Source organism: Eschscholzia californica, unplaced genomic scaffold, assembly GCF_041429995.1.
Source record: "Eschscholzia californica isolate CP2 unplaced genomic scaffold, dmEscCali1.0.p SCAF_5, whole genome shotgun sequence".
NCBI classification, from domain to species: domain Eukaryota; kingdom Viridiplantae; phylum Streptophyta; class Magnoliopsida; order Ranunculales; family Papaveraceae; genus Eschscholzia; species Eschscholzia californica.
In genome coordinates this window covers 16,016,202-16,032,650 of record NW_028238472.1, presented here as the reverse complement: position 1 = coordinate 16,032,650, position 16,449 = coordinate 16,016,202, and the positions used below count along the sequence as shown (strand labels likewise).

Below are 16,449 nucleotides of genomic sequence, written 5' to 3'. Positions count from 1 at the left end.
TGTATGCCCTATGGCAAAACAATCTAAGTTGGTTTTTAATAAAAGTAGTAGTTTTAGTACTTTTGCTTTTCAACTTATTCATGCTGATATTTGGGGACCCTTTCCGGTTTCATCTTTAACCAACAAATGTTATTTCCTCACACTTGTTGATGACTTCTCCAGATTTACTTGGACATTCCTTATGCAAACCAAGTCTGAGACTAAGATACATTTAAACTTCTTTTTTCAGTTTGTTTCTAAACAATATCATAAGAAGATTAATTCTATATCATCGAGTCCTGAAAATACCTTTTCAAACCCGATTGAGACTTTCCGTTCTGATAATGGAGCCGAGTTCTTATCCAATGATCTCCAAACTTGGTTCCATTCTCATGGAATTCTTCATCAACGAAGTTGCGTCTCCACACCCGAACAAAATGGTGTCGTCGAACGCAAACATCGTCATTTACTCGATGTTGCTCGCGCCTTGCGTTTTCAAGCATATCTCCCTTTACAATTTTGGGGAGAATGTTTAAAAACGGCAACCTATTTAATCAATAGAATGCCAACCCCAGTACTTTCATACAAATCTCCTTATGAAATGCTATACGATTCTCCACCGGACTACTTAGCTCTCCGAGTTTTCGGTTGTCTATGTTTTGCAACCAATACCAACATCCAACATAAGTTTGATCATCGAGCTAAACCTGGAATCTTTGTTGGTTATCCACCTGGGAAGAAAGGATACACCATCTACGACTTAGAGACGCACAGTCTCTATGATTCCCGGAACGTGCGTTTTTTTGAGGATAAGTTTCCTTTTGTTGACCGTCAATCGATACTCCCTGAACCTACCTCATTCACTCCGCTTACATCGGATGCCTATTACTTCAGTCCAATCGACGATACCCACTCACCTCATCCGGACTTGTATAAACTCCCGTCTTTGGTCGATGAACATTCACACTCTTCCACTGACGCGACAACCACCCCACCTATTGTGGTAGAAACTTCATCTTCCGCTGCTTCTCCACCAGAGGAATCTCACGAGCTTCCTTCTGACTCTGTTATTCTCTCGCAGGGTATTTCCCCTCTGCAAGATGACTCTCCTTCACAAGACTCTTCACTTTTGAATTCTGACACCACCCCGGTTTCAGTTGCTCCTCCCGAAGAATCTTTACCTTCTTCTCGCCCAGTACGTACAACGAGACGTCCTGCCCATTTGGCTGACTATCTTTGTTCTTGTACTGCTGCACCCACGACTTCCACCAAATATCCATTAACTGACTATGTCAGTTTTGACAAATTCACCCCTTCCCATCGGGCATTTCTTACTTCCATTGTCAACACCGAAGAGCCCACATCCTATTCCGCCGCCAAAAATTTTCCTGAATGGCGTGCTGCAATGGATAAAGAAATTCAGGCTCTTGAACAAAATCACACTTGGTCATTAGCCCCCTTACCCCCGGGTAAGAAACCAATTGGTTGTAAATGGGTATACAAAATTAAATACCGTTCTGACGGATCAATTGAACGTCATAAAGCACGACTCGTTGCTAAGGGTTATACCCAAGTTGAAGGCATCGACTATCATGATACCTTCGCCCCAGTCGCCAAATTGGTCACTGTTCGTGCACTTCTTTCTATTGCTGCCATTAAAAATTGGCCCCTCCAACAATTAAATGTGAATAATGCTTTTCTCCAAGGAGATTTGCATGAGGAAGTCTACATGACTATTCCGCCTGGATTTTCCAAGACTGATGACCACAAAGTATGTCGTTTGCACAAATCCCTTTATGGTTTAAAACAAGCCTCTCGACAGTGGTTTGCCAAATTTTCTACTGGCTTACAGGCTGAAGGTTTCAAACAATCATCTTCTGATCACTTCTTGTTTTGTTTCTTTAAGGGTTCGACTGCCATTTACGTCTTAGTCTACGTAGATGACATCATCATAACCGGCAATAATGCCTCGGAAATTTCATCTCTCCAACTACGTCTTGAGAAACGTTTCTCTCTTAAGAACCTTGGACGACTTCAATACTTCCTTGGAATTGAAGTATCTCGTTCTCCAAAAGGCATTTTCCTTTGTCAACGCAAATATACGTTGGACATTCTTCGCGACTCGGGTCTCCTAGGAGCTAAACCAAGTCCTTTCCCAATGGAACAACACTTAAAGTTATTACCTACTGACGGTACGCCATTAGACGATTCGACTTCGTTTCGACGTCTTATTGGCCGGCTTCTTTATGTTACGGTGACTCGCCCTGACATTTCCTTTTCTGTGAATTACCTTAGTCAATTCATGCAAAATCCCCACTCCAATCATATGGATGCGGCCACTCGAGTTCTTCGTTATTTGAAAGGCACCATGAATCATGGCCTCCTTCTCTCTTCGTCCAGCACTCTGACAATTTCTGGTTTTACCGACTCTGATTGGGCCAGTTGTCCTATCACCCGTCGCTCGACCACCGGCTATTTCACTATGCTTGGTTCAAGTCCGTTGTCTTGGAAGTCCAAGAAACAACCGACTGTTTCCCGATCTTCGGCTGAGGCAGAATATCGGGCTCTCGCTACACTCACTGCGGAAATGCAGTGGCTGAAATATTTGTTTCAACACCTTCGCGTCTCGATTCCAGAACCCTTTCAGGTCTTCTGTGACAATATGGCGGCTATGCACATTGCTGCCAATCCCATCTTCCATGAACGCACTAAGCATATCGAAATCGATTGCCATTTCGTTCGGGAGAAAATTGAATCTGGTCTCATCAAGATGACTCACCTTCGCTCCGCCGACCAGCTCGCTGACATCTTTACGAAACCACTTGGTTCTGATCTGTTTCATCGATTACTCTCCAAGTTGGGCTTGATTCAGATTCCTTCCCCTGCTCCAACTTGCGGGGGGGTATTGAAGTATATTGAAGAGAAGAAAGATATCCAGAAGATATCTCCCAAGATAGAAAGAGATTAATATTATAGCAACTGTAATTATAGTTATTTCCTCTTTGTAATGTTTCCTTATTCATTATTTCTCTACAAACCCTAATGTATACTCTATAAATATGTATCCCATTCAATCAATGAAATCACCTTTGCTAGTTATATTTCTTGTGTCTCTATCAATTTAACAGGCTGATAGAGAAACAGGTGGGGACGCACTTGCATGCAATGGAACAACTGTAGAAGCCAGAAGAGGAAGTGGGACAGCTGTATTACGCGTGGTCCCTTGAAGCCCACCAGCTGGGGATGTGTGAATAACACATAGACGATGAGATTGAGATGCAAATATATTGGCATTTAGGAAAGGATTTGAAGCATTCATTTGGCCAGACAAAGGAAAAACATTTCAAGAGAGAGAAATGGGTTTTGGATAGAGTTTGAAAACGAATAAATGTTAGACGATAAAGCTTTAGGGTTGTTGAACGAAAAAACAGATTCATCGAATAGAGCATGTAGTGAGACAAAAACACCAGTTGAGTTTTCTTCTAAACATCTATAGCCTTTGTGATTAGAGTTGTATCCAATGAAGATGCAAGGTCAAGTTTTTTGTTGAAGTTTGAAGGAGTTCTAAGGAACGAGTAATGGATAGCAACAACAACAACAAAAAGTTCGAAGATTAGAGTAGTTTGGTCATCGAGAAAAAGAATTTCGAAATAGAGAAAGCTCATTAAGGACTGTAGTTGGAAGACCATTCAGAGTATAAACAACAGTTGTATATGCCTTCAACCAAAGATAAGTGGGGGTCGGAGACTGATAAATCCGTGTCAAAGACGTTTCGACCAAATGTCAATTTTTTCGCTCCGCAACTCCATTTTGCTGTTGAGTGTGGGGATATGAACGACGGTGGATGATTCCACAATCAACAAAAATTTGTGTATTTACAAACTCTCCTCCCCCATCTGATTGAAATTTTTTATTTTATTTGAAAATTGATTTTCAACCAAAATTTTGAAATTCTTTACAATTTGAGTGACTTCAGATTTTTGTTTCAAGAAATATATCCAACTATATCAGGTGTAATCTTCAATCAGTAAAAGGACATAACGGAAACCAGAGGTCGAAATAACTAAGGCTGGACCTCATAGATCAGAATGAATGATCTCTAATGGTGAACTCGAATAGTGATTAACAATAGTAAGCAGAAGCAAATGGTGTTTTAATGCCACAAAATTTTCACACAAATTGTTTTATATTACAAAGGAAGCTAAAGGTAACTTAACTTAGACAAAATAAAATTAAAGTTATCCCTAAGATGTGGATGAGCAAGTCTCTTGTGCAAGATGTCTGGGCTGGTACGAGATCCTTGAGATGCCACTTTTGTGAAAATAGCTGAAGTAGTTCCTTCTGCAGGGACATTGAAAAGGCGAAAAAAGCCATCAGATATCGTTGCAGCGAGCAGGGTCCTCCCCGTTGGGATTTTTTTTTTACACAGAAACTAGAACAATGGAACAATTAATGTCGTGAAAAAGTTTAAAAATGGAGGATTCTTTTTTTATAAGCATCATGAAGGACATTTTTGAAAATAAAATTAAAATGAGGAAGAGAAACATCACCCGGGCCTGCAACTGCTGACCTTGCCCATTGCCAACCATGATTTGGTCAGGAACAACAGTGTCAGGAAAAGAAATAACAGTAGAAGCATCAGTGGTTATATGGCTATTTGCACCAGAAAAATTTTCAAGTCCAGGAGCAGCAAAGCAAACGATTGAGCAAAGTCTGATAAACAAGTTAGATTAAAGCATTGTCAAAGCTAATGACCACTTCTTCCACAATATTGACAAATTATTGGTTGTCTGTCTGGAGGAGCGCCCAAAACAAAGAAGAATCCTTGATTCAAGCTCCACGACCACCACCTCTGTAAGTTCCTCTATCACCTCCTTTATGGTTTTAGTGACCTGTAGTGGATCGAGATTGAGTACAATAGGATCTGGGTTTTGCTGATGTCAAAAATTGGCATTCCGTTATATCAGCATGAAAAATGGAGTTGATGCATGACAACCTTCGTTATGTATGATTCCTCCGTTATGTTGGGTGTTATTCAGCCTACTATTCCTGCTTCCAGCTCTGCTTCCTGCTCTGCTTCTCTTTATTCCAGCTCCTCGCTCCTGCTCTTACTCCTGCTCTTGTTCCTGCTCCTGCTCTTGTTCGTCTGTTCCCGAGGGGGGAAACCTGCAAAGGGTTCGAAAATCGCTCCGACGCTCAAGCCAGTCAGGGTGCTCTTTGCAGTAAAAGAATGAATATTGATTGATCCTTTTGGGGGGCAAGTTATGAGAACTCTGAGTTTCTTGTGATCTTTTAGGGTAAAGAGATCGTGTCCTATGAAGGACGATGGGCGGGGGGGGGGGGGGCTTTTATAGGTGATGTTAGGCCGACTGTGATTAGTAGCGGTGGTGAGGCGGTTGCCGTCAAACCGAAGGAGAAGTTTCCTCTCTTGAGTGTCTAGGGTTTCTCTTAGAGACTATCTCAAGATCTTTGATAAGTGGAAGTTCCTAAGTTCAAGGATTCTTCGTAGATATCTTGCCGATGTGATAGACTCTAAAGGAAAAGTTTCCTCATTTAGATACGTGGAGTCCAAATTGGCTTAAACACTTCGAGATGTGTAGCCGACTGAGATCTTTCTAGAAGTTTCGGGATTAAGTCGGTAGGTCGCTTGGTGTTGCTGCCTCCCTAGCTCTGGGCATAAGACACTGGGCGAACCTGTGCGGACCCCCCTTTCTCCTTTGAAGACCCCAGGGCTGATTTGTCCATGCCAAGAGCGTTATGCAAGGTTGGTTTCTTCTGGCTGACCTCCCAGTTAGGGGAATATTTGGTGGACCATCAGAGGCTTAGTTGTCCTGCTACCTGAAGTCGGGTTGACCCAGTAGACTTCAGGTCTGATCTTGACTGTTCAGACGTTAGTCAACGTCTGGACATTTTGTGCATCATCATGAGTCCCGCCACCCCTTAGTCGAAAGTAATGAGACCAAGAATTTGTATAAAAAAATCGACAGGTAAATCAACTACCACTAACCTACAAAACAAAAACAGACTAAACACCAAGAATTTGTTGTTTCATTTTCGTACTTAAGAACTAGACTGAAAACAAAATACAACGCCATTTGTATTCTTTATCAGCTAGTGAGTTTAGCCAGTTGGTCCATGTATCCTTCAATCCTGTTTTGGATGCCCCTCTATACCCCACATTTTTACTTGTTTTTGTGTATGTTGAGAGTCCATTCTTCGAAGTCTTTACCGTATTTTTCTGAAGTTATAGTCAGCCATGGAGCGAGCATTCACTAATAGTCATGGAGCGTTAAAGGAAGTTCAATACTCCAAATTGGTCGAATTTCACATAATTTTTAGTTTCAAATCATAAGACACTAACTTCATTTTGTATGCATGTTAATGCAGTTACTGTTAAGTTTGTGGCCATCCAACTCAAAACCAATTGGCAATGAGTGGAGAGGACCTATACTTTATATTCTTGGTTGCTAGTTACCCATTCTCCCATGTGGGACTATTCTCACACGCCCCCTCACGTGTGGGGTTCTTTGAGCCTAACACGTGTGTTTTTTTCTGTACGGGTGACGTGGACCACGTGTGGCTTTTAAGCCTATCACGTGTGAGCCTAGCTCTGATGCCATCCAACTCAAAGCCAATTGGTTTTGAGTTGGATGGCCATAAATTTAACATGGTACCAGAGCTAGGCCCACACGTGATTGGCTTAAAAGTCACACGTGCTCCACGTCACAAGTAAAGAAAAAACACGTGTTAGGCTCAAAGATTCCCACACGTGAGGGGGCGTGTGAGAATAGTCCCACATGAGAGAATAGGAAACTAGCAAGTAAGAATATAAAGTATATGTCCTCTCCACTCATAGCCAATTGGTTTTGAGTTGGATGGCCACAAATTTAACAGTTACCATGATATCTCGAGTCGTTTGGGGTGTTGAATGAAATATCAATTAGATTTTTGAATCTCAGCTTCGATTTTGACTCGTTTTTTTTTTTTCTGTTTACATTACTTAGCGACTTTGTTATTTTACGGTATGCTTGTGTGAAACCAACAGTATTGTTTGCGTTATTGGTTTTCGACTTTGTTATTTTTCATGTATGTGACTTTGTTAATGAAATATCCACTACTTTTAATTTGTTATTCTTGTGAATGTTTGGTTTTTATATTGTTAGCAGATTTATGATATTTTTGCCAGCAGGTTTATGTAATTGATAATGTTGTTGCTGCAGTAGCAGCAGCAACGAAAAACGAAAAAGCGATTTAAAAAAATAATATTTTCGTCGAAAAAGAGCCGTCGGAAATACTTTGACCACTATTTCCGATGGATCTACAAAAACAAACCATCAGGAATAGGCCGAGCTAGGTTCACATTTATCAGGATTTTTTCCGACGAGATTCTCCAAGTAAATCATCGGAAAAATATCTATTTTCGACGACTGCAGCCGTCGAAAATAGTATTTGTCGCCACCATTTACGACCACTTTACAACGGTTGGGCCTCGTCAGAATTAACCTTTTCCGACGGCTTTTCTTTTATCTGCGACGGATCCCATCCATCATAAATGGTCTTCCTTTTTGTAGTGCCTTCAGAAATAATAAAAATACAATTGTTCTATATACACTTATATCTTCTTGCCCAGCCCTGGAAAGCGTTGAATCATAGAGGATATTTCCGTTACCGTTTGCATGTGCTATTGACATGTTTTTCATTTTCTTTCGTTTTTTACATTTATATTCAATATACAAGGGTCTATAGAATGCGAAGACTTAAAGCAAAACATCAAAAGATGCATATACTACATAAAATTTCAATGAAATAGATGTAAGACAATACAATAAAATAGACATATCCGTACAATAAAATAAAATAGATACAACCGTACAATATGGAGGGTCTTATGTTTGCCCACTTTATTTGAAAAATACAAAATATAGAAAATAAATTGCCCCATATGTATAGAGGACCACTTTTATCATATTTTTTATACCGTTCTCGTGGTGGTGGTGCAGTAGTAGTAGAGTTGTGACTTGTGAGAGTGGTCTGATGGACAAAAAAGAATAGTTGATTATTTGTGGCAACATATACAAGACCAGATTAAGTCTGATTGTTTTGAATTGTCTGAATCAAGGTCGACCTCAGGAGGAGAGATAAGGTTGAACGAGGCAGTAATGAATTCCTTTTCTGATTTTTCAGTGCATTGTTTGAAACAGTCGGCGGAGGTGGTAGTGCCCACTTTAACCTTGATCTCAGTCTTGATTGGACATTTTCGTACCAAATCAAAAAAGTCTTGTGCTTCGACTTCTACTGCAACATACCGCCGGTCCACCGGCAACAAAGTATTAGGTGAAAGTTACATGAAAGATGGGTTAAGTAAATAAACTACCGAAAAGATTAACAAACAAACTTCTAAGGTCATGATATGATTGCAACAAAGAAAAAGGTCATGATACGACTTTCTTTTCGAAAGCATGATAACTAACAAACAAACTCTAGATGTAGTAAAAGCAAACTTAGAGAGTGCACTGATGACTATTTACTAGAACGACAGTAAATCATTTCCTAAATATCCAACCTCCAGTATATCGGCTGACGGAAAACATATTAAAAACCTAGAGATGACTATTTAAAATAAGTATATTAAATGTTAAATCATAACTCGTGCAAATCATGAATCATGAATGACATAAAAGAAAGAAATGACTGCTTACCGGATGCGTAAAAAACAACCAAAAGAATGAGAAGGCATAAAGAAGAAGCTTTCGCCATAATCTCAAATTAAAAGTACACTAATTCAACACTTCAACTAAGTTCTTTTTTCTTTATTTTGTGTGGAAACAAAAAGGATACTAGTCTCTATTTATAGTACCTTTCATCACTTAGAAAATAATATAATGTTAATATCTTAATAAAACCTTAAACGTGATAACTTGTTATAACCTGAGTTCTCGAACAAAAGAAAAGTATATATAAATATATGTATTAACCTTAAACGTGAGCAGGTGTATTGTCCAAGATTTATTACTTATATTAAACCAAGTACAGTAACCAACTCATACATGATGATAGTTGTTGGATTAATAGTTTTGTAATCGGATCTGTTTTATTTCAACTAACAGCTAAGAACAAGTACCAATTAAAATTCTGCAATAATTTTCAAAGAAATGTGGTATGCATTTTTATTAAATTAGAAAAAAAGAATCAATACAGTTGCTACAAGAAAATTAAAATCCTTAAAATAAGAAGGCAAGACATTTTTATCATAAGATGAATTTAGCCGAAGAATGGAATTCCAAAATCGACCTCATATAACTGTAAATTGAGTTAGTCCATCCATCTTAATATTTTTTTTTTTGAAACCAAGCGAAATCATATTTCATTCATTTTTCATCTATCTTAATATTACTTTTTTTGGGACCTCACTTCATCATGTTTTATTTTCTTTACTTAAAGAATAACTTTTTCTTTTTTTGCTGAAGTATTTTAATCTCTAATATCAGCATATAAGATACTTAAACATAAGGAGACATTAAATTAAGAATCCAACTACCAACTACATCATTGCCCCTCTCCGAAAAGTGCGAGTCGCAAGGTGGATTCAGCTTACTAATTGTATCGTCGACAGAGCCAAGTTTATCTGTGGTTTAAATAGTCATTTTCATATCACGGGATAAAGAGGCGTAGTTATCTCTCTCTAAAAATTCAAAATGAAGACTTACATTTTTTTTTGGATTATTTCCCAAATGGCCCCCTACTTATGGCCAGCTTCCTGCGTAGCCCCCTATTTTATCGAAATACTCAGATGATCCCCTTTTTGGCGCTAACGTCAAATGTCTGTGAAAGTGTTTTCCCCTCTCCCAAAACTACCATTCCGTGTTGCCAACCTCTCTCTTATCCATCTCATCACTTCTCTTTGCCACATCATCCCTTTCGCCACCTCATCATCTTATCCGATAAGGTCGTCGGCAGCCAAAATTTTCTGCAACTGGCCGACGACCTTCATACTTATAAAAAATAATTTTTTTTGTTTCTTCTTTCTTTTTCCTCTCTTTCTCTCTCCACTAGGGTTTGGGGAAACCCCAACCAGATCCACAGCTTCAACAACACGCTAAAGCTTCACTGTTGAAGCTTCAACGAACATTGTTGAAACTTCAACAGTAACCTTCAATAACCCTGGCTTGGGTTTTCCCCAAACCTGATCTAGTGTTTGGATTTCCCCAAACCCTAGTGGTGAGAAAGAGAGGGAGAGAGAGAAAAAAGAAATGATTTTTTTTTAAGTGTGAAGGTCGACGGCCAGTTGCCAAAAATTTTGACCGGTCGACGACCTTATCGAAGAAGATGATGAGGTGGTGAGAGAGGTGACAACGCATAAGGGTATTTTTGGGAGAGGTGAAGAGAATTTCGTGGACATTTGACGTTAACGGCGAAAACGGGGCCATCTGGAACCCTTTGTTCCTCTGAATCAACAGAAGTTCTTTCTTTGATTCGGACATTCCAATGCCTTTCCGGATTGCCTTGAAAGTCTCGTACTTCCTCAACAACGATTTATGTTGGGACATGTCCCTTAATCGTCGGATGATTGTGTGCGCATCCATTTTCCAAAATCTATTTTCAAGATTTGGTTCCATGGTGGCCAACATAAGGCATGTTACTGAAACCGATTTCATCCGAATAATTTTGGCCTGCTAACGTTCCTCAACCGTTGAGGTCGCGGTTATCTTTGAAATTGGGGTATCTAGTACCCATTCTTTGTTTGTGGATTCGAGAACCATTCTCAGATTCACCTCCCAATCGTGGAAGTTATCCATGTTTAATTTGTCATCTTCGAGGATTGAACATAGGTTGAAAAGACTTCCTTTTGCTATTGAAAAACTACATGAAACAGAAAAAGGATTTTTCTAAGTATTACATTCAATATTTTGCAAAAGCCTCTATTTTTGCCACATTATCCAAGAAAATCGTCCCTGGTTGAATAATGCGATTCGAAGACCCATTAAAATCCCTTGATTTTTCTATGAAAGACTATTAAAATTATGGAGAAGAACAAACCTACCTCAATCCAAAGCAAAAATGCAGAAAAACTCCCACACAAAGAACCGACGAAGTAAAAATCACCAACACCTTGACTCCTCCTTGATTTTTGCTATAGGCACCCCACTATTTTGGTAGGCCACTACATTCAAATAGTGGATGGAGGAAGGGATCGATACTTTCGCATCAATAAACTGCATAAGACATTGACTCGCTAAAAGAGAGTTTTTTGGGAAACCAAAGTAGAAAATTTTCGGAGGTGAGTTCTAGGCTTACCATGGAATTGGGATGAAGGAAACGAGACAGTAGGTGATGAAGAGGAAGAATAGGTTGACATATTGGAGATTGGTGGTGAAGTCATGAGCCACGACTACGTAATATTTTTATATTAAAAATAATTTGTCGGGAGGTGCTTGATTGAAGCAGTAAACACAGACAAAGAAAATATGAAAGATGCCAAAAAAATTAGATCATAACCTCAACAATAAGAAGTGGCAAAAACAAAAAAATCGATTAGGCTCTATAGCTCCAATACCATAAACAAAAGTGCTAAATAGGTTTTGAGTGGGGGAAACCTTACACTTCTGATGTATGTTTATACAATATATTGTACACGAAGGAAAGATTAGTAATAGAGATCACAGTTGTGTTTGTTTATTTATATGTGTCTGGATCTGATTTGGTTGAATTTATTTCACCAGTTATATGTTTGTTTTCCAAGTCTGGATCATTAGGTCTGAATTAAGAGTTTTACGTTTGATGGGTCATGAAGATGTCTCATCTAAGTGGTTTAATGTAGACAAATTAGTCCATTTCGAGCCTTTATTGTAATAAAATGATTGGGTTGCTTGATTTGGTGTCTTTTGTGAAGTTAAGAGGACAAACGGATAAAAATAGACGAAAGGTACACAAAGGGCATTTTGATCATTTGGAGTCAAGGACATTCTGGTAAATTTGCCAATACCGGCACATGGGTTAAAAGTATAGTAAAAAACAAACCCGTAGGTGAAAACAGAAATCAAATCGGAGTATGGACGAGTAAATTAAACGAAGTCAAAGCTGAGGTCAAATTTTGGACAAAGTAGGTACACAGTTGGGCATGCAAAACACCTTGAAACGAGATGGCATGACCTAGGCTGTAAACTAACTTAATCACGTGAGCCGCGAAGTATCGAATCAAGCACCCTAAGGCGCGATACAGTGTTGTCCGTCACAATGTAGCTTCTATAGTCCCAAAACCCTTAGTCATTCAGATCCGCGCGGATTGTTCATCTACTTAATCTAACGGATGTCGTTCCTGGTGCAAGATAACTCCATGATCCCAACTTCATTTAGCCCGAATTTCTCATCCTTTTAAAACCTTAGCTACCAGAACTCTAGAAAAAGGTATTGAGTTTCTGAAATTATTTTTTTTTCTCCCCCCATTTGGTCCCCACTCATTATTTAGCCAACAAGTGTCTTTTCTTGGATAGAAAGCAACCCAAAATTCTCCTTTTCTCCCTAACTCCTAAACTTAGACTTGAAATCCCTCTCATTCTCACCCATCTTCTTATCTATCTATTGTAGTCTTCTTGTTTTCTTTCTTTTCTAACCCTAAAACCTATCTTCTTCTACTTTTTATCTAGTCACCCTCATCTCTTCTTCCCAATTTCTTTCTACATCTAATTTCTATTTCTAAATTATTTTCTTCTCCCAATTCTTTTCTACAACCTATTTCTCTCTATTGTGTCTTCTAAATCTCTTTATCTCCCATCTTCTCAAAGATGTTACTACTTGGATTTAGGGGGTATTCTTGAGCATATTTGGAGCAAACATTGGACAATATGGTGGCACATGGAGCTATGGAATTGGATACACTTTGGTGATTTCTTTTCCTTTCTCTTTTGTAATTTCATTTATTTTATAATTTCAATAAATATTTCTTTAAATTCCATGTATAGCTAATTCATCATCTAGGGTTGTAGATGAGACCTTTTATGGATCTTACTGAGACATATATTGATTGATTAAATCTTTTGATTGAGCTTTAATGTCTAATAATTATCTTTTACGTGATTATAAAATGGTTTTATCAAGAATATCTTTCGGAATTTAAATAGTTCATTATATTAAATTTCGAGTTATAACAAAAGAGATTTAGTTGATCCATGTGTTAGAAACTGAATTAATATGGTGGGTTCTAAAATTCTAGATCTTCTCTCATCTTCCTCCCTTCCTCTTTAGTTTGTTATTGTTTTACCATTTTCTAAATCAAAATCAATTTAATGAAAGGGGGTTAAGTTCTAGATTTAAAGCAAAGTTACTTTTCCTTGAGGATCGACTCCGGTCTTCCGGATTTATTATTACTTGACCTTGTATACTTGCAGGTACCTTTTTGGGCTTTTCTGTAGGGATTTACACCCTTCTACTAGTGTTTATAGCGGAAATAAGACATCTAATGTCTACACTAGTATTCCCAGGATCACATGCAAAACTAGTAATTAAACTAATGGAGATAGTAGATTACCTTAATCGCTTTTCCCTCGAACTAGTTGAATTGATTGAAGAAGACCAAGAGCTTCAAGTGTAGCTCCTCTACTTGGGACACGAGCAATCAATTTGATCTCCCACCTTGTTGTATAGCTAGCACACCAATGGTGGTTGGAAAGAAGAACACCTTCTTCTTTGACTAGATAGATAGTTAATGGGAATTAGCTCACTTTCTCCTCTCTACTTGATGTGGTAGAGTAAGAAAGCTTAGAGAGAAATTTCACACCTTATTCTCTGCCCTAAGAGTGTTTATATAGAACCCTAATGAGAATCCACCTCCTTTTAGGTTTCCTAAAACACCCTTTAGAATAAGATTTAGGGAAATAGTCGAAAATAGCAACTATTGGTATTTTCTCAATTCCCTAAGGAGATGACGTCCAAACCCAGCTAAAATTGGCAGATTTAATGTTCATAACATAAGGAAACGTCCCTCCAAAAATCAGCCCAATCCGAGCCCTAGAAGTGCCCGAATCGGCCTAGGCCCAAAACCCTGTTTTTGGCCTTTTTGTACTATCCTTGCCTAATTCCTTTTTAGGCCTATGAGATATGTTTATGGGACACTCCTATGATTATATCTCACTCCCACTAGTCATATCCTAGATCAATTTGTCACTCTTATGTGTAACCCGTTGTAGGATCCGATCGAAGTTAGCCGCGAATTACTTCGTAATTCGACGATCGTAGTTGGTCTCTAGCTACAACTCTACGATCCCTAAATCAATCGGACTTGATGATCTTCCACATCAATTATCCTATCCGACAAATTGTTCGCATTGTCACCTTGGTCGAAGGACATCTCCTACAACTCCTTCAGACTCCCACTTGGACTTAGAACAAGTGCAATGCCTCGATTCCCGTGTCAATTTAGTATCCCATCTGATATGTCACGTCATTCAGACTTTCTTGATATCTGAGTACCACTGTAAAAGACAAACGATTAACTTTTAATCCGTTTGAGCGCGGCCACGCATTTTCAGTTGCTACTCATCAAGTGGCCTTGAGACACTTTGTACCTAATGTGATTAGGGTGACACAATCCATTCTTGCGCTCCCACTTAACTTCATGTCTATCCTATCCTTCCCAGTATCCGCCTTTATAACCTCCTTTTACGGCGCGGCGTTTAACGGAACCAAAGTCGGGCATTCCTTACATAAGATGAGTGGAGCACTCATGTTTTGAGGAATCTCTCCAATTGTCTTTATGAGAAGTATTGACGTTCATCACGAGTGATGTACTTCTCATTTGAGGGTTATCCAGTGTATAAACCTTTTACACACCCACGTAGTCGAATAGAATATACTATTCCTATAGCCCATGAAACTGCGCTATTCAAAAACTTGATGCACCCGAAAAGGTTGCACACCCAAGCGGAGGTATCAAGTAGTAATCCGGCAAAGCCGGGATCGATCCAAGGATAGGAAGGTAGTTTGGATATCGAAGGGTCTTGTCCCTCGGTCTAGATATTTCAAGCTAACTTAGACTAAAAGGAAAGAAAACAAAGATAAATGGGGGTTTGATCGAATAAGGTGATAAGAGAATAAAGCAAACAAGTAAAATAAACTAAACTAAACAATAAAAGTAAACGGGCGAGAGAGATTCGAGAGAAGAGTCGGAGGAACAAGAGTCGGGAGACGGTAAGACTCGATTCGGGCAACAAATAAGTGAGAGTGGTGTCGAAGTCCGGAAATCCATAATGATAAACCTACGACTATGTGTAGTCCGATTTAATGTGTCGAAGTACAAACGAGGTTCGACTCCTAAAGTAGATGTCTCTAAGTACTACGTATATCCGGAGATCATACTTAGTCAAACAAACGTCTAAATCGGTTAATCCCGAGTCATCGAAAGTGTCGTCTAGTCGCCTAACTATGTGAAGTGCATGACAAGACACATGAAATTATGACTTAGACTACGATCGATATCGAATACTTCGTTTCGTCTATTAACTATGCGAAGTGCTTGACAAGACACATGAAAATACGATCAAAACGATAATCGAATCAAATGAACATCAATTCATAATCGAAACATGAAATCATATTAAACATAATCACGAATTCATCACATTTCATCTCATATAATCGACACACTTGATTTAGCTAACATGGTGAATAAGTAATAAATGAAAAGAAGATGATGAGAAATCCCCCTTTTTCGATGTGGCTCGAGGCTAGGTTCGTCGAAAAGAATGAGTCTCTAAGTGTAGTCGATCTCCCCGTAGCAATTTTCTGGATTTCCCTTTAAGAGTGCACTTTGGGTGTCCCCGAGCAAAAATCAGATCTCCCCATAGCGACCACCATCATCTTCTCCATTTAGAACACAACCTCCATTAAAGCTTCATCAAGCTTTCTCTCTCTAAAGATTTTTCACCCAAAATCAAATCAAACTACATGGGAAGATAGATCAAGACACGGGGAGTAAAAGCCCTAAGGTTTCGGATCAAGAAAGTTGCCGGAACACCATGAAAAATCCGACAAAAGAAAGCTAGGGTTCCGGCCAAAAATCAAGAAATCCGGCCAAATAGCTCAAATCCGAGCATATGGAGCCATCCCGTCTACTCTCCGAGCATCCCGTGCACATGCGCCAAGCTGCTGCCGTCCATGTCCGAGCTACCCGAGCACGAGAAGACGCATCTCGTGTCAGTCCGAGCTGCTGCCATCAACCCGCGTTGCTGCTGTTCTGCCCGTGCACATCGGTTGCTTCCCGAGCAGCCCGAGCTGCTCTATGCAGCCCGAGCTGCTGCCGGCCAAGCTTGGCCGGCCTTGAGCTTGGCCGGCCTTGCTTGGCCGGCACTCCTCCTTCTCCTTCCTCTCTTTTTCTCTCTCTCAAGCTCCTCTTAACTCTTTAAACCCTTGAACTTCCAAACTTGAAACCCTAACTTTCTCTCTCTTCCTCCCAAAAACTTGTGTATTGTTAGAATG

The 16,449-nt window shown here is 39.3% G+C and overlaps 1 protein-coding gene across 1 annotated transcript in view; it reads right to left on the bottom strand.

The window, feature by feature from the left end:
- The window catches only part of LOC147537443 (uncharacterized), a 33,274-nt gene extending 17,220 nt beyond the window's left edge, over positions 1-16,054 (bottom strand). The window contains exon 1 of the mRNA XM_086641699.1: positions 15,231-16,054. The gene's annotated coding sequence lies outside the window, so the exon portion shown is untranslated. The remainder of the gene's footprint in view (positions 1-15,230) is intronic.
- Positions 16,055-16,449: the final 395 nt, after the last annotated feature.